Consider the following 19,984-nt stretch of genomic DNA (forward strand, 5'->3'; position numbering starts at 1 on the left):
GAGACATTCGGTAACTCACACGCCTTTCTGCTTTCCTGATGGTCTGTTCATAGAGGAGGCAGCCTGCTTACAAATTATTGAAACAGAAAAGCCAGATAATGATGTATTTTGAGAACAGCCTCAGAAACAGTGCCTGGATCACTCCCTCTGGATGCCGATGTCATCTGGCTGTGAGAGTTCTGGTTTCACGGGGGTGATGCAGTTATGGCCCAGTCCCCACATAGCTCTCTTTAAAAAACAAGGATTCCTTGGCAAAGAGGACAGATACTCCAGGAAACAGGGGGTGACAACTGTCTGTGATTTTAAAACTTGTGATTGCAAATAGTCTCACCTAGGATTGAAAAGTTAGAATGTGGACAATCTGTCTTCCTTCTCCATATTGCTCTGGAGATGAATTTAAGGGTGTCTTCTGAGACCAACTGAATCACCACCCTTTGCTTCAGTGGCTATGTGAAATGTTTTAAAATTATTTTACATTGCGTAAAGTTCAGATGTCTTTACCTTCTCTGCAGTGATCTGACATTGGAAATCATCTTGCAGCAACGGAAAAGCGAGAGTGAGATTTGAGGTTATTTTCTGCCATGACAAAATAGGTATACGTGTTGTTCCAATTGCATCCAGGAAAAGGAATGTTCTAGAATCTCAGATAGGACATGAATATTCAGGTTATTTATGATGAAACAGAACTCATCATTCACATAGATGCCAATGACTCTGACCTACCTGCCCTGTATAATAGGGAATCTGTTTGGTGACACATTTGGGATGCAGAGCATGTGCTTCAGAGGATGATGCAGCTCAGCAAAGCCTCAAGTAAGGAGAGAGCACCCCGTTCCTTCCCAAAGGAGACAAGTGAGTGAGGTGTCACAAGTCACCAGCCAATAGTGTTTAACAGTGACCTGTATCATCAACAGTATTGAGCTCGTCAGCTTTGAGTGAGAAAAGAATGTTCTTTCATCCTAAGCAATTCTTTCTTTCAGCCACTTAAAATCCCAATCCCACAGAAAATGATTTCAGGCAATTGTGTCCTTTGATTCATAAGAAGAAAAAAATAGAATATGAAAAACAAAATTTTATTGAGGGATGATGACCTTAGCATAATTTTGAGGAAGGACAAACTTGTGAAAACATTATCAAAATTGCATAGCCAATCTGCAAAGCAGACTCCAAGTCAGCTCAACTAAAGCTTTCATTTGAGGTGAAGCTTAGTAGCTTCTCTATCTTATCTATTAGACTTTCTAAGGCTTTCCTTCATAGAACCGTTCAGCTTCTTCAGCATTACTGGTCGGGGCATAGACTTGGATGACTGTGATACTGAATGGTATGCTTTGGAAACAAACAGAGATCATTCTGTCGTTTTTGAGACTGCACCCAAGTACTGCATTTTGGACTCTTTTGTTGACTATGATGGCTACTCCATTTCTTCTAAGGGATTCTTGCCCACAGTAGTAGACAGTAGTAGTAGTAGATAGTAGTAATAGTAGTAGATAGGTCATCCGAGTTAAATTCACCCATTCCAGTCCATTTTAGTTCGCTGATTCCTAAAATGTCGATGTTCACTCTTGCCATCTCCTGTCTGACCACTTCCAATTTACCCTGATTCATGGACCTAACATTCCAGGTTCCTATGCAATATTGCTCTTCACAGCATCAGACTTTACTTCTACCACCAGTCACATCCAAAACTGGGCATTGTTTTCGCATTGTTTGGCTATGTCTCTTCATTCTTTCTTGAGTTATTTCTCCACTCTTCTCCAGTAGCATATTGGGTCCCTACCAACCTGGGGAGTTCATCTTTCAGTGTCCTATCTTTTTGCCTTTCTTATCTTTCATATCTCCAAGTCAGGGTTCAACAGTATGAGAACCAAGAATTTCCAGATGTTCAAGGTGGATTTAGAAAAGGCAGAGGAACCAGAGATCAAATTGTCAACATCCGTTGGATCATCAAAAAAGCAAGAGAGTTCCAGGAAAACATCTACTTCTGCTTTACTGACTATGCTAAAAACCTTTGACTTTGTGGATCACAATAAACTTTGGAAAATTCTGAAAGAGATGGGAATACCAGACCACCTGACCTGCCTCCTGAGAAATCTGTATGCAGGTCAAGAAGCAACAGTTAGAACTGGACATGGATAACAGACTGGTTTCAAATTGGGAAAGGAATACATCAAGGCTGCATATTTTCACCGTGCTTATTTAACTTCTACGCAGAGTACATCATGTGAAATGTCAGGCTGGATGAAGTACAAGCTGGAATCAAGATTGCTGGGAGAAATATCAATAACCTCAGATATGCAGATGACACCACACTTATGGCAGAAAGCAAAGAACTAAAGAGCCTCTTGAAGAAAGTGAAAGAAGAGAGTGAAAATGTTGGCTTAAAACTCAACATTCAAAAAACTAAGATAATGGCATCTGGTCCCACCACTTTATGGCAAATAGATGGGGAAACGATGGAAACAGTGAGAGACTATTTTTTAGGGCTCCAAAATCACTGCAGGTGGTGACTGCAGCCATGAAATTAAAAGATGCTTGCTCTTTGGGAGAAAAGCTATGACCAAACTAGATGGCTTATTAAAAAGCAAAGACATTACTTTGTCAACAAAGGTCCATCTAGTCAAAGCTATGGTTTTTCCAAAAGTCATGTTTGGATGTGAGAACTAGACTAAAAAGAAAGTGTAGTACAAAGAATTGATGCTTTTGAACTGTGGTGTTGGAGAAGACTCTTCAGAGTCCCTTGAACTGCAAGGAGATCCAACCAGTCCATCCTAAAGGAAATCAGTCCTGAATACTCATTGGAAGGACTGATACTGAAACTCCAATCTTTTGGCCACCTGACATGAAGAACTGACTCACTGGAAAAGACTCTGATGCTGGAAAAGACTGAAGGCAGGAGGAGAAGGGGACGACAGAGGATGCGATGGTTGGATGGCATCACTGACTTGATGGACATGAGTTTTAGCAAGCTCTGGGAGTTGGTGATGGACAGGGAAGCCTGGCGTGCTGTAGTCCATGGAGTTGCAAAGAGTTGGACATAACTGAGCGACTGAACTGAACTAAACAGCTTCCCTGGTGGTTCAGATGGTAAAGAATCTGCCTTCAATGCAGGAGATGTGGGTTCGATCTCTAGGTTGGAAAGATCCCCTGGAGAAGGTAATGGCAACCCACTCCAGTATTTTTGCTTGGACAATCCCAGAGACAGAGGAGCCTGGTGGGCTATACTAAATAGAGTCGCAAAGAGTAGGACATGACTCAGCAACTACCACACACAGCATCACATGCTTGACAGTGGCTAATAGTTGTTGTTTCAAAACTCACTAGGATAAGAATCCCCCTTTTTCCACAGAGACTCTTTCCTGAGAACCAAAGCAGGTGAACATCATCAGGAATACAAGGGAAAGAAAACGTAATACAGAAGTCATGGTATTTGAAATTGCTAACCATGCTTGGGGTAGCATTTGGGTAGATTTCCGAGCTCTTCTGCTTCTATTTATATTGTCAGCTAAACTACAGGAAAGTCAATGTGGTGGAACAAATGAAGTAAAAATGGCAGAGAAAGGAAATTAAATAAGCATATTCTGAAATACTCTCAGGAACAACAGGAGCGGTGCCAAGAAATAAGCATAAACAAAATGTTAAGCTAAATGTGGCTAAAACTGTCAAAACTTTTTCATATTTATTTAAATAAATAAAATATTCAATTTGACCATTGCTGTGACCACTACTGGAATGTTTTTGCTGGTACATTGGAAATATCTGGCCTGTGAACTGAGAATTGATAAGCAAGAGAAGAAAATGTGTTCAAATCCTAGTGTCCAGATGTGTCCATTCTAGTTCATCTCATGCATTCTCAGCAGGATATTATTATCTGGACCCTGATTGGCCTGCAGAGCTTTGGTGCTCTGTCCAGATCTTTCTTTGAGGATGGCACACCCAACTCCCAGTTGCCCACGGCTCACAGCTGCATCCCACACTGGTAACTACTTGTGCGTCTGGGACTGCTTTGCCTGAGGTGACATCTCCTGGGGAAGGTGGTCTCACAGCTAATGAGCTGCTATGGGGGCTTAAGGCCAAGCTTCCTTTCCTTCTATTTAGGGGAACCTGAAGGACCATCCCAGCTCTAAAATTCCCCTTGGGGGATTTCCTTGGTGGTCCAGTGGTTAAGACTGGACCACTATAGGGGCACAGGTTTGATCCCTGGTCAAGGAACTAAGATCCAACATGCCATGAGGCATAGCCAACATTTTAAAATAAATAAACCTATCATTTATTTTAAATCAATGATAGGTAAATAGATAAGTAAAATTCCCCTTGGGATCAGCTGAAGCCTCACTTGCAACTGTATTGGAGGTCAACTTCTTGGTCTTCTCAATCTTATCATGCTGACTTCCTTACCAGTGTACTTCCCAAGAACATTCCCTACAAACCTTCTACTGCTGTTGGCAGCGCCTTATCTCTGAATCTTTCCAAGGAATCTAGTTTAAGTGAGTTGATGACAGGAGTGGTTCCAGGAAGAAGACCCAAGATTGGGATTTGGGAGCTGGATCACTGCCAGCTCTCTGGCAATGAGGATAGTAGTTAGCAGAAGGTAGTAAACAGTAACCAGTGTGCTAAAGCAGTGCAGTTGTTCAAACTTTCACTGGTGGTACAACAAATGTGATGACAGTGGATGGTAAAGCACCAGTCAACGTCATGCATCTAGGGTGTGAGAGATGGGGGGAAAACACAACTCTAAGGGTGAAAATGGGTGGCTGCTGAGTGCCACTGATTCATAACTAAGGGTGATTATTCAAAGCAGAAGTGAAAACACTCATGGTGCACAGGAGCTGGTTAAACATACTACCAAAGGGATTTCCCTGGTGGTCCAGTGGTTAAGAATCTGCCTGCCAAGGTAGGGAATTTGGGTTTCATCCTTGAACCTTTGCTTCAAACAAGAGAAGCCCACATGCTGCGACAAAGATCCAGTGTAGCCAAAAATTTAAAAATAAAAGTAAATAAAACATAATAGCAGGAAAAAAAGTATGCTTGAGAATACAAACTCTTAAAAGTATGTTGAATCAAGGGGGTAAAGGACAGGGATGTGAAGTTGGATCAGAAATCTATTTCAGAATACAGATATAATACTCTCTTAAGACCTTGGAAAACAATGCTTCTATACTGCTAGGCTAGCTCTTGGAAATTTAGAAGAAGCAATAGCCCACACTAACTGAAGCAGACATGCCAGAACCAACATAACAGTGGGAAGGATAAGGAATCAAAGGACTCAGAAAGGTGAACACAGTTAAGCTGATATACTATAAAGCTACTATTTTCTGCAAGTAGGCACACAGAACACTCCCTCTGCTGATGCAGTGAGAATGCACTGGTAAGAAAGTTTCCAGCATTATCAAGAACCTCAGTCTTGGCCATATTCTGAAGGCCGGGGCTGGGATTGGCAACATAATTTGCAAGGCCCAGTGCAAAATGAAAATGCGGAGTCCCTGGATTGAAAAGAATTTCAAGCCTGCAACAGCAGAGCATTAAACAGTGTGGGGGCCCTTCCAAGTGTAGCATTAGATGCAGTCATACAGGATATGTGTTCACAAAGCCGGTCATGCAAAAGGCTTATGAGAAAGCTTGTTGTTACAGAAGTGGGGTCCCTCTTAACACTGGGATGATGGAACCCTTAAATAATAGAGACCAAGAAGCAGCACTTAACCCTCAGAAGCAAATGAGCATGATGATTACAGCAAGAAGCAAGGTTGGAACAGCCTTCGGAAGCCTGACTTTCAGAGAACAATGGAGATGTTCCTAGAGGCAAAATAGACAGGCATCAAGTCAGAGTCGTTCTGTACTAAATAATCAAGATAATCAGGAAGCTGAAAGCAACCATGTCCATAAAAACTGGTCAATTTCCAGACAGGAGCCTGTTCTCAGACTGAGAACCCATTGACTAAAGGACCGATTTCCTTTGAAGAATATTATGAAGCACGACAGTAAGTATATTCAGTAGTAAGTTCCCAAGACCTTCTTCAAAGAGGCTAATGGCATTTATTTAAGTAACTGTGCATTGAGGACAAAGGGATGCCCAGATCTTTCAAGAACTGAAAGATTCTAAATTGGATTGATACCCAGAGATCCAAAGTATCACCACAGTCCCCTTGTTGGGACACATAGAGGCCAGTAATCAATGGAGTCATAGCCTACATCCGTTACACAGTTTATTCACTGGATCCATGGGCCCATCCAATGGTCATTTCTGCCAGACTCCAAATATACCACATGGGTTCCTTCATACATGGTGTAAGCCATCACAGTGGAGAAGGCCAAGTGAAAGGTCTGAAACTGATCGTTCCTTGACCAAGAGGGTAAATCAAAACAAAAGCACATAGAGGTGGCACTGCCACCGTCACAGTTGAAAGACAGCAGGGACATCGGTCTCCATGCGTTCTCAGTATAATCACTGGTCAGATTTTTTTTTAATTTTTTTTTCATTGGAGGCTAATTACTTTACATTAATATATTGGTTGGTTTTGCCATACATTGACATGAATCTGCCCCGGGTGTACATGTGTTCCCCTTCTTGAACCCCCCTCCCACCTCCCTCCTCCCCAGTTCAGTTCAGTTCAGTTCAGTTGCTCAGTCGTGTCCGACTCTCCACAACCCCAGCACGCCAGGCCTCCCTGATAATCACCAACTCCCAGAGTTCACTCAAACTCATGTCCACAGAGTCGGTGATGCCATCCAGCCATCTCATTCTCGGTCATCCCCTTCTCCTCCTGCCCCCAACCTTTCCCAGCATCAGAGTATTTTCCAGTAAGTCAACTCATCGCATGAGGTGGCCAAAGTATTGCAGTTTCAGCTTTAGCATCAGTCCTTCCAATGAACACCCAGGATCGATCTCCCTTAGAATGGACTGGTTGGATCTCCTTGCAGTATAAGGGACTCTCAAGAGTCTTCTCCAACACCACAGTTCAAAAGCATCAATTCTTCGGCGATCAGCCTTCTTCACAGTCCAACTCTCACATCCATACATGACCACTGGAAAAACCATAGCCTTGACTAGATGGACCTTTGTTGGCAAAGTAATGTCTCTGCTTTTTAATACATTATCAAGGTTGGTCATAACTTTCCTTCCAAGGAGTAAGCATCTTTTAATTTCATGGCTGTAATCAGCATCTGCAGTGATTTTGGAGCCCAAAAAAATAAAGTCTGACACTGTTTCCACTGTTTTTCCATCTATTTCCCATGAAGTGATGGGACCAGATGCCATGATCTTTGTTTTCTGAATGTTGATCATGGTGGAGGATAATAAACTGCCACCTCTCATCTCAAATCACTGTTCTCTCACTTTAAAAAGAAAGGCTTACCTCTTACTCATCTCAAGACCTACCATGGTATCTTGCCCCCACATTTACTAGCCTACCTGACACCAAGCAAAAGCACATTTGGAGAACATATTGCTCTCAAGGGTCAGTCCTTAAAATACAAATTAAGAAATACTCATAGCTAGCTAAAAATCTAAAACGAGATGTTTGTCACCAGGATGCATGTTCAGTCAGTTCAGCTCAGTCGCTCAGTCGTGTCCGACTCTTTGTGACCCCATGAACCTCAGCACGCCAGGCCTCCCTGTCCATCACCAACTCCTGGAGGCCACCCAAATCCATGTCCATTGAGTCGGTGATGCCATCCAACCATCTCATCCTCTGTCCTCCTGCCCTCAATCTTTCCCAGCATCAGGGTCTTTTCCAATGAGTCAGCTCTTCGCACGAGGTGGCCAAAGTATTGGAATTTCAGCTTCAACATCAATCCTTCCAATGAACACCCAGGATTGATCTCCTTTAGGATGGACTGGTTGGATCTCCTTGCAGTACAAAGCTGCAGTCACCATCTGGAGTGATTTTGAAGCCCCCCAAAATAAAGTCTGCCATTGTTTCCACCATTTCTTCGTCTATTTCCCATAAAGTGATGGGACCAGATGCCAAAAACTTAGTTTTCTGAATGTTGCGCTTTAAGTCAACTTCTTCACTCTCTTCTTTCACTTTCATGTTAACAAGTGTATTTGAATGAAAAAATGAGATCAGACTTTTCTGATGAAGACTAAGTCTGATTTGGCTGAATAGCTTGACAATGAGAACTGGTTTTGTTAATTAGATGATGTGGCAACATGTACCAAAAGCTGGATAAGCTAAATCTAACAGGTCCACAAGTTGGATAAAAATACATTGTAAACCCTTATGCAACACATGGTATGTTGGAAACTACATCCTTGGTAACTAACTAAACTGATGACACATGAGCTTAAAAATACGGGAGGTACACACCTTTTAAAAATTCTTTCAGGAAGTACAATAGCAAAACAGTTGGAGGATAGTATTCTAGATCTTACTAACAAAGAACGTTAGATCTGGAAATGATATGGCTATGGTACAACTTTACTTACAGAGAAGACAACAGAGAATTTAAACAACCAGCAACCAACTTGTGAAAGAGCTGGGATTAGATCCTGAGTCTCCTGTCCCTTGGAGAAGGAAATGGCAACCCACTCCAATATTCTTCCTGGAGAATCCCATGGACAGAGGAGCCTGGTGGAGTCCATAGGGTTGCAAAGAGTCGGACAAGACTGAAGTGACTTAGCACACATGTACGCTCCTGGTCCGTAAGGAATGATTCCACTGAATACACCTCTCTTCTAGGACTCTGCCCTCTACCCCACCCCACGGAGCCATCAAGGAGCCTCCTAAGGCAGAAAGCAGACATTAGTTAAATAAATGAACAGTTCTCTTCAGAACAGAAGTGTCAAGGTAGGCAGAATCTTCCTGATGGCTTATCCTTAACAGACTTTAGCTGTGACACCAGTGGGAAAAAGTGGGATGCAGTGTTTGGTCTGAAGAATGAGCCTGAGTCACAAGAATATCTTCATGGGCCAAGGGTAACTTCATGGTTCCAGGGCAACCATCGAACTGGAAGATCAATTTCTCCCAGCCTCACACAACGATCACATCTGTCTTCCGAAATGCGTTCCCTGAGCTCAGCCAGTCCCTCTAACTCCATTGCCAGACTTCAGCCTGACACCTGGTCACGTCTCAAGGTGTCTCCCTCTCAGATTTAATTAGCTAGCAGGACGCTCTAGGAGAGTGTGTCCCTGAGCACAATTGGTCATGATTTTGCTTCATAGGCAATAAAATTATATCCCCCATTGATCCAGTCAGAACATCCTACGATATAGTTCATGCTCTCTGCTTTATTTTCCTGGTTTGTGGGTTTTGTTCTGCTTTCCAGAGAATTTCTATTTTTCCATTCAGCTTAACTGAAGATGTTTACCTGCTTTAAGCTCAGAGGAATGAGAGCATATAAATTATCTCTGAAAGCAGGCAAGGGAAGGCTTTCGGGTTTGTAAGACTCCACTGGCTTTCCTTTGCAATGACTAATAGCGCTAACTAGACTAAAATCCGAAAATGATATATTAATAGTGAAGGAATCGTCCATGTTAACTGGGCATACAATTACAGTGGAACATTTAATAAGCAAAGTATAAGGGCCAAGAGTGCTCATGATGAAAATCACTGAGAGAAGTTCAGTGACCATTGATTTTGAGTGGATGGCATTAATCTATGAGCAATCAATACCCTTTTAATTGGAATTCTGCCATCTCTGGGTACATACAGAACAAAGTCTATTAAGGCAAACGATAAGTCCTCTTTGTTTTAGAGCTTACAGCAGGGAATTAGAGATGAGATTTTGGATTAGGACATTTATAACACTCACTAGCATCATTTAGCTATGAAATAAAATCAAAGCAGCAGCTCTGTTTACACCAGAGACTCCAAATCTAAAGAGGTATTCTTTCTCCTTCTGTATGTACAAATACTGTCACCAGCCAACCACCATTCTGCTTGCTTACTATCCACTATTTCAGAGGAAAACAAGACCTTGTACTTTAGAGATGGATTTTTTTCCCCCTGCTTGGGAGATTAGATAATAGGAAAACCTATGGACCAGAGTGAGAACTCCAGATTTCATTCAGACGCCATTACTTACCACTTACCACATGTGCAACTTCTCTGAGTTTTCATTGCATCAGTTATAAAATAACAATAATAATATTTACCTCCTCCGATAGTAAGGATTAAATACTCAGTTCAGTTCAGTTCAGTCGCTCAGCCGTGTCCGACACTTCACAACCCCATGAACTGCAGCACGCCAGGCCTCCCTGTCCATCACCAACTCCCAGAGTTTACTCAAACTCATGTCCATTGAGTTGGTGATGCCATCCAACCATCTCATCCTCTGTCGTCCCCTTCTCCTCCTGCCCTCAAGAAGCATCATACAAGGTATGTCAGTATGATGACCTCTGTGAATGGACTCTTCTGAATGAAGACCACTTGCTGATCTTAAAAGTTCATGCATTTTTCAAAACAAAAATGTCGCGACGATTCTGGAAGGCCGGGTAGCTCCAGGGACAGTACATCATGACCACATCCACTTCCCATTTTCTTGTCTTCTCTACATCTTCAAAATTCATATGATTCCCTGTCCATCCCAATCTAAATCTATGAGTCTGTTTCTGTTCTGTAAATAAGTTCATCTGTATCATTTCTTTTCAGATGCACACACTGCTATATTTAAAATGGATAACCAATAAGGTCTACACAGCATAGGGAGCTTTGCCCAGTGTTATGTGGCAGCATGGATGGGAAGGGAGCTTGGGGGAGTACGGACACAAGTATATGTATGGCTGAGTCCTTTTGCTGTTTACCCAAAAATATCACAACATCGTTAACTGGCTATACTTTAATACAAAATAAAAAGTTAAAAAAAAAAAATCATGTGATTCCTCAGGCCATTCCCAGAAAGCCAAATGCCCTCTGAGCTGGTCTGACCCAAGCCTGCTGAACCATGCCACACCCTCTTCTGATTTCAGACAAGCTGAAGGACCAGGACTGGAGGGATGTGACCCTGAAAAGGAGGAAAGACGCTCGAGGGCCTGGCTGACTCGATTCTAGGGAAGCCGGCCTGACTGGACATTTTAAACAGAATCCCTCCCCTCTCGGGGCTAATGTTCAGTGGAGAACATGGAAGAGGAAAAGCCTCTTAAAGGGATCAGTTCAGTTCAGTCTCTCAGTCGTGTCCGACTCTCCGCGACCCCATGAATCACAGCACGCCAGGCCTCCCTGTCCATCACCAGCTCCCGGAGTTCACTCAAACTCATGTCCATCGAGTCGGTGACGCCATCCAGCCATCTGATTCTCTGTCCCCGTCTCCTCCCACCCCCAATCCCTCCCAGCATCAGAGTCTTTTCCAGTGAGTCAACTTGTCGCATGAGGTGGCCAAAGTATTGCAGTTTCAGCTTTAGCATCAGTCCTTCCAATGAACATCCAGGATTGATCTCCTTTAGAATAGACTGGTTGGATCTCCTTGCAGTATAAGGGACTCTCAAGAGTCTTCTCCAGCACCACAGTTCAAAAGCATCAATTCTTCGGTGATTAGCTTTCTTCACAGTCCAACTCTCACATCCATACATGACCACGGGAAAAACCATAGCCTTGACTAGACGGACCTTGGTTGGCAAAGTAATGTCTCTGCTTTTTAATATGCTGTCTAGGTTGGTCATGACTTAAAGGGATAAGTTGCAGCAAAATTCCAAAAACCCTGAAATGAGAGAGGAAAGCGCTGGAAGAAGATACTCGGAGCGTGTTACACCCAAACGCATCATTTGTTCTGACAGGCAGATTTCACGGGGAGCCAAACCTTGACGGTTCTCCTCCTCCGCTTTTTAAAAACTGCTTCCCTAGCAACCCCGGGCTGAGCGGTGTAGTCACCACACTGCAGGTGTGCGCATCGCCGGCACCTCCCTCTCTGGGAGGCTAATTCCTTCAGATGGGTGGCGCCGGCGGACGCCGAGGGGGCGGCACACCATGGGTCCCAGGCATAGCTTCCCCTATGTTCAGTTCAGTTCAGTCGCTCAGTCGTGTCCGACTCTCCGCGACCCCATGAATCACAGCACGCCAGGCCTCCCTGTCCATCACCAACTCCCGGAGTACACTCAAACTCATGTCCACAGAGTCGGTGATGCCATCCAGCCATCTCATTCTCCGTCGTCCCCTTCTCCTCCCGCCCCCAACCTTTCCCAGCATCAGAGTCTTTTCCAGTGAGTCAACTCGTCGCATGAGGTGGCCAAAGTATTGCAGTTTCAGCTTTAGCATCAGTCCCTCCAATGAACATCCAGGATTGATCTCCTTTAGAATGGACTGGTCATCACAAATACATTCTCCATCATGAAAACTCTATTGCGGCGGGGGGAGGGGGAGGAGGGCGTTGGACTCTGCTTGGGGGCATTTGTTTCTTTTCTTTGAGGTTAAGTAGGATAGCAAAGGGCTTCCCTGGCGGCTCAGACGTTGGAGAATCAGCCCGCAATGTGGGAGACCTGGGTTCGATCCCTGGTTTGGAAGATCGTCCGGAGTAGCAAATGGTAACCCACTCCAGTATGCTTGCCCTGAGAATACCATGGACAGAGGAGTCTTGCGGACTATATATAGTCCATGGGGTTGCAAAGACTCAGACACGACTGAGCGACAAAGAACAGCACAGCACAGGCTAGGAAAACGATGCCAATTCACTATAGGGTGTTGACATATTCTATAAACATCGTAGAAGAGCTGGCAACATCATGGGCATATTTTGCACAGTGAGAGTTTCATATTTTTAATTCTGATAGTACATGTGTGCTTAGTGCTCAGTAGCTCAATCATGTCCAATTCTTTGAGACCCCATGGACTGTAGACCGCCAGGATCCTCTGTTCATGGAATTTGTCAGGCAAGAATACTGGAGTAGGTTGCCATTTTCCTCCTCCAGGGGATCTTCCCCACCCAGGGATCAAACCTGCATCTCCTGCTTTGGTAGGAGGATTCTTTACCACTGAGTCACCTGGAGAGCCAGTTGTGATAGTAGAAGGGAATAAAGAGGAAGGTTAAAAATAAATAAAAAACACATTAAAAGTGTTGTTGAGGGAAATCCCCTGGCTGTCTGCCAAGGGCCTGGGTTTGATCTCTGGCCAGGTAACTAAGATCCCAAAAGACACTAGGCATGGCCAAAAAAAAGTTTTGTTGAAATGACTATAACATGTGAAACAAACACAAAACCAAATTAAGCAAATGTTGAACCACATCCTAAATGGTAAAACAATTTGACAAAGAATAGATATGTATGGGCTTCCCAGATGGCACTAGTGGTAATGAACCCACCTACCAATGCAGGAGACAAAATAGATGCCAGTTCGATTCCTGGGTTGGGAAGATCCCCTGGAGAAGGAAATGGCAACCCACTTCAGAATTCTTGCCTGGAGAATCCCATGGACCAAGAAGCCTGGCAGGCTACAGTCCATAGAGTCACAAAGAGTCAGATACAACTGGAGTAACTTAGCACACACACACGCATGGATACAAGTATATGTGTAATCAAATCACTTTGCTGGACACCTGAAACTAACATAATATTGTTAATCAGCTATATTCCAATACAAAATTAAGTTAAAAAAAGGGACCCAATCCTGAAAATCTACCATCTTAGCAGATAAAAAGATGGCACTATAAATATTTATGTAATATTGTTATCTTAGGTCAAAAGATGTTAAAACAACAGAAAGTTTGCTTTTAGGCATACGGAACTGAAATACTACAGGCAGGTGTTAATTCCATTTTCCCAACCTCTCCACTGACCATGTGTTTCTATTTTAAGCTCAAAACCATTTCCACTGTCTTGACTGAGAGGTGATTTGGAGGTCAAATCAGAATGCCCCACAGAAATGTATTATTCTAGAACTTCTTAAACAGATTGCTATTCGTCTCAAATGGCAACTCCTTTCTTAAAAGGACAAGTGCTAGACTGATGTATTCCCAATAAATTAAAATAAGTTTATATCTTTTGGTCCAAACTCCAATCCCTCTCTGCATTATGGCTCACATAGTCAGTAGACGTTTATTTACTCTTCCAGACCCAGATGGTGACATAGGAGACTTCTGAATTTAGTCACGGATGCACCAAACGTACAGTTACTCACACTGTATTCCTTCTGAGAGAGATTCAGAAACTAGCCAAGTGACTGCTACACATCAGATGACTGAGAAAATACATGGAAACAAGCAGGAAGGGCTGAGGGACATTCTTGCTGTAAATTCACCAGGCACAGCAACATACAACTGGGAGGGAACCCCAGGCTCTCAGCTTCTACTGAGGAGAAAAGGGTCTGGACTCCACATCAAGTTCCCAGACTTACAAGCCTCCCCCAGAGGAATGATCCCCAAGTCCCCCACCTCTGAGAGCCAGTAGGGTTTTGCTCAGTGAAGTCCCACAAGGCTTATAGCAAACAAAGAAAAATTATCAACAAGATACAGGAGAACTCACTGCAACGCAGAGCAGTGAGAGAGGCCCATCTCCCGGTCCTTCCCCGAGTAGGTCTGGACCGCATGTTTATGAGCTGCTGTCTAAGAGTCTGGCTTCTAATTAGGAGGCATCTGAGTGATGACTGTGGTCTTTCCCAGAGCCTGAAAGGGCTGGTGGGTACTTCCCCTTTCCCCGGGGCTCTTGTTCACCCCAACAATGAAACCAAGTGCCCAGTATCTCCCTGGAAGATGTTGGTCCAAATACCTAGTACTCTGACTTTTACAGTAGCCACTTGAGGGGCTGCTCTCCAAGCGTCCCAGCTGACGATCAACAGTGCTTTCATGAGCAAGTCCCACAGGACTACCACAAACAAGGAAGCAGCTGTTAAAACAGGTGTGGGAGTGCGCACACATACACATACACACACATGCACACCCTGCAGCTCTACACACGGACTCAGGGCAAAGGGAGCAGGACAAAGTGGCCAACTCCCATTTCCTCCCAGAAAGAAGACTGACTGCTTCCTTGCTCCGTTACAGTCTCTAACCAACCTGCACCATCAGGGAAAAGCAAATCACAACCATAATAAGATAGCACCTCACACATGGCTTCTCCAGTGGCTCAGATGGTAAAGAATCTGCCTGCAATGTGGGAAACCCAGGTTCAATCCCTGGGTCAGGAAGATTTCCCTGGAGAAGGGAATGGCAACATTTGCCAGTATTCTTGCATGGAGAACTCCATGCACAGAGAAGTCTGGAGGGCTACAGTCCATGGGATCACAAAGATTCAAACACGACTGAGCGACTCACTTCACTTCACACGTATTAAGATTTCTGTTATCAAGATGGTACTAAGTGTCTTCAGTCATGTCTGACTCTTTGCAACCCCATGAACTGTGACCCACCAGGCTCCTCTGTCCACGGAATTCTCCAGGCAAGAATACTGGGGTGGGTTGCCATTTCCTTCTCCAGGCATCACAATGGTGAGAATTAACAAACGTTGGTAAGGATTTGGAGAATGGAGAACTTTTGAGTACTGCTGGTGGCGATGTAAACTGGTGCAGTCACTGTGGGAAACCGCATGGAAGATTTTCAACAGTTAAAAAGAGAACTACCCTATGATTCATCAATCGTACTTCTGGTGTACAGGCAGATCTTGTTTCATTGCATGTCTCTTTACTGTGCATTTTTCACAAGTTGTACTTGCTCCTGTATCCAGCAAGTCTATCAGTACCATTTTCCAACAGCACATGCTCACTTTGCTGGTCTGTGTCACATTCTGGCAATTCTTTTCCCATTTCAAACATTTTTATTTAATCTGTTATGGTGACCTGTGATCAGCGATATTGGAGGTTACTGCCACGACTCGCTGAAGGCATGGATGATGGGTAGCACTTTTCAGTAATAAATTATTTTTTAATTAAGGTATGCACTTTTTTTAGACATATTGCTGTTGCACACCGAGGCTACAGGGTAGTGTGAACATAACTTTGATATGCACTGGGGAACTAAAACACTTTATGTGACTCTCTTCATTGTGATGTTTACTTTATTACAGTGTTCTCGAACTGAACCCATAATATTTTCAATATATTCTTGTATATCCAAAGGAAACAAAATCAACATCTCCAAGAGACATCTATTTTCCCATGTACACTGCAGCATTATTCACAGTAGCTAAGGCATCAAAACAACCTAAGCATCTCTTGACAGATGAATAAAGAAAATGTGATATTAATAGATTTAGATACAGACACAAGGGAAGGCTATTCAGCCTTAAAAAAGAAGGAAATCCTGCCATCTGAGACAACATGAATGAACCTAGACAGCACTAAGCTAAGCCAGACAGAAAAAGACAAATACCACCTGCTGTCCCTTGTGGAACTCACAGGAGCTGAGATGTGGGGGAAATAGGGTGAAAGAGTCAAACTTTCAATTATGTGATAAGGTCTGAGTATCTGAGACACAACATGATGACTATAGTCAGTAATATTGTACCAGTTCAGTTCGGTTCAGTTGCTCAGTTGTGTCTGACTCTCTGCGACCCCATGGACTGCAGCACACCAGACCTCCCTGTCCATCACCAACTCCCAGAGTTCACTCAAACTCAAGTCCATTGAGTCAGTGATGCCATCCAGCCATCTCATCCTCTGTCCCCCTTCTCCTCCTGCCTTCAGTCTTTCCCAGCATCAGGGTCTTTTCCAATGAGTCAGTTCTTCACATCAGGTGGCCAAAGTATTGGAGTTTCAGCTTTAGCATCAGTCCTTCCAATAAACAGCCAGAGCTGATCTCCTTTAGGATGGACTGGTTGGGTCTCCTTGTAGTCCAGGGGTCTCTCAAGAGTTCTCCAACACCACAGTTCAAAAGCATCAGTTCTTCGGCACTCAGCTTTCTTTATAGTCCAACTCTCACATCCATACATGACCACTGGAAAAACCATAGCTTTGACTATACGAACCTTTATTGGCAAAGTAATGTCTCTTCTTTTTAATATACTGTCTAGGTTGGTTATAACTTTTTTTCCAAGGAGCAAGCATCTTTTAATTTCATGGCTGCAATCACCATCTGCAGTGATTTATAATACTGTAATACTATAATACTGTAGAGTATAATTGAAATTAGCTACGCAAGTAAAACTAGATACTTAAGTGTTCTTCACACAGAAAAAAAGGTAAGAATGCAAGGTGCTGGATGTGTTAATTACCTCAGCAGTGAGAATCCTTTTACATTGCATATGCACACTTCAGAGCTTTCCCCTTTCCTCCACCAGCGCACAGAGGGCAAGGAGAGACCAAAGAAAGACAGTTGGTGGCAGTTTAATAAGCATGAGAACTTCCAAGCAAGACTTTCCCTGGCAAAGATGAGTATATATCCACGCCTGCTTGCCAGAATCTTAAAGGTTTATATAGAGGCCTTAATGGGGTTCAGTCACATACATAATCCACATGGTCTCAACAACACCTTGTTTTCTCAAGGCTGTGTCCTTGAAAATGATTTCTACCATGTGAAGGTACATTCTAAGGACACAGGGAGGAGGTGAAGAGCCTCTAATTGACCTGGTTCAGCTCACAGGTAAACTAGTTGTCAGTCACACCCTCTTGATAAGCCTCTCCAACAGTATATCAGATCATCACTTTGTATACCTTAAAGACATTACAGTTTTATTTGTCCATTACATTTCAATGAAACTGGAAAAGAAAATATTTATTTACTGAGCTTTTGATATTGTGCAAGGCATGGAAAACATGCATGACCATTTTAAAACCTGAAACTTGCCCTCAAGGAAGTTTCTATCTAAATTTAACAGTTAAGACAATCAATGAGGGCTTCCCTGGTGGCTCAGACAGTAAAGTTAAGACAGTCAATGAACTGTTACAATCCCAGACTGAAAATAATACACAAAAGTGTAATCATAAAGTACTATGATGATTCAGAAGGGAGAGAGATTACTTTGCTTGGGCTCCCTGGGGGGATTTCAAGAAAGAAATGACACTTAAATTAGAAATGACATTTAAACTAGATTTTGAAGGAAAGATAAAATTTGAAAATTTAAATCATGGAGGAACAAAAAGCAATCCAGAAGAGGCAAGGTCTTCAATAATACAGAGAACAATCAAAAATTATGTTAAATACTGGATTGGGAGGATCCCCTGGTGTAGGAGGACATGGTAACCCACTCCACTCCCACTCGCCTGGAAAATCCCCATGGACAGCGGAGTCTGGTGGGCTACAGTCCATTGGGTCCCAAGAGTCAGATATGACTGAGCGACTGAGCACACAAGTTTCTTTGAAAGAAGACAAGATCTGAAACATTATTTCATCAGGAAGAAGTGGTACCACCAGCATGAATAAGTGGTACCACGGATAACCACTGCCAGGCTACAGAGACGGTTGCCTGTGTGGAGAGCTGCTTCCCAAAGCAGCTGGAAGCAGAAATGGCATTTTTTTATATATAAATATGCACACAGAGCCATGGTCGAATGGAGGTATGTATCATCATGACAGAGCCACAGCTTGCTTTCTGCAAGAAATGGTGGCGCTCTCCTGCTGGGGGGTTAGTCAAAATATGTCCAGGGAATCACAGAGAAAGGGTTGAAAAATGTTAGCACTCTCCACTGCCTGGTGGAATGGGTATGGACCCACACTTTGGAAAGTATTTCGGTAAAATGTCCAGCAAAATTTCATAAAATGAGGCCATGTTATTTCACTTCTAGGAGCATAACCTAAGTAAATAATCCAAATATTGGGAAATTCTTGTAGGTATTCATTACTGTGTTATTGAAATGAGTCAAGTAAATATTCTATATCTGGAGAGTATGACAGTATTTTAGGTAATTAACTAACGAGTGACACAGGTAAGACAGCAACTCCCCACTCCCTCATTTACTGAATTTGTCCTCAGGTTAGAGCTATGAGTAGGCCCTCCTAAGAACTCCGAGATATGAGACAACCAAGGTAGCTATTTAAAGATTCAATCATAATAGCAAGGAAAAACACTGCATACTATAATTCAGTCCAACAAGAGATGGACATTTATGTAGAACACTGCACATTTTTACTGAAGAAACGTAAAGAAGCTCTAAATCAACAGAAGGGCAAACATGTTCTGGAAAGAGACTCAATATTAAAAGTATCAGATTTCTCCAAATTTGTATATAAATTTCATAAAATTCCCAATCAAAATTCTAAAAGAATGTTTAGTGAAATAGCCAGTAAAATTTGGAAAAACAGAATAATGAGGAGGGACTTACATCAGTTCAGTGAAAAATAATGTGTCATTGGCCCAAAATTAGAGAGATCAATATGAAAACATAAAGCCTGTGATATTTCAATTAGATAAGAAAATAATTCAATAAAAGATGTTGAAACAACAGACCAGGCACTTACCGATTAAAAACTAAGCTCAATAAAACATGAAAAGCATTAAAAATCATATAAGTACTAGTAAAAAATATAGGAGAACCTAATGTCTTAATCTTACAGTAGGGAATACTTTCATAAGCAGAAACAATAAAAGCCATAAAGTGAAAAGACTTCACTATACAAAAATACAAATAGTTTGAATAATCTAGAGTATAAAGTTCAAAGATGATACTGACTACAGGAAAATATTTTCAACATTCAAATAGATAAGCATTAATAACCAATGAAAGAATCCCTAGAAATCAGTAAGAAGTGAAAACAAAGTCTTCTAAAAATAGACAAAATAATTCACAAAAGAAATATGTGTCTAAATAAGTATTTTTTATAGTATATACTGAAATTACATTGTAGTTTGGAATATGCAACTTTTTAAAATAATGAATTAGTATTTTTAATTTATTGGCAGAAATGAAAAAGCAGAATAATACTGCATTTTGACAAGGGTGTGTGAAGGGAAACACACTGTCATTAAGAAGATATCCGGACAGACTTTTTGAAGTATCGTGCTTTGGTACTTATCAAAATTTTACTTGTGCCCTCTATTATAACCTACAAAATCCACTTTTAGGAATATATGCAATAAGCATCTTGCAATATCCACATAGAAGACTGTTCATTTCAGCAGTTGAGGGTAAATAGATGGCCAAGAACAACTGAGCTCAGTTCAGTTCAGTCGCTCAGTCATGTCCGACTCGGCAAC

At 42.4% G+C, this 19,984-nt stretch overlaps 1 long non-coding RNA gene across 2 annotated transcripts in view; it reads right to left on the reverse strand.

Moving 5' to 3' along the window:
* Positions 1-19,984, reverse strand: part of LOC129553101 (uncharacterized) — a 105,859-nt gene that overhangs the window by 2,880 nt on the left and 82,995 nt on the right. The window lies entirely within an intron of this gene.

Source organism: Moschus berezovskii, chromosome 1 (genome assembly GCF_049115385.1).
Source record: "Moschus berezovskii isolate FMDL1 chromosome 1, NW_MosBer_1.0, whole genome shotgun sequence".
NCBI classification, from domain to species: domain Eukaryota; kingdom Metazoa; phylum Chordata; class Mammalia; order Artiodactyla; family Moschidae; genus Moschus; species Moschus berezovskii.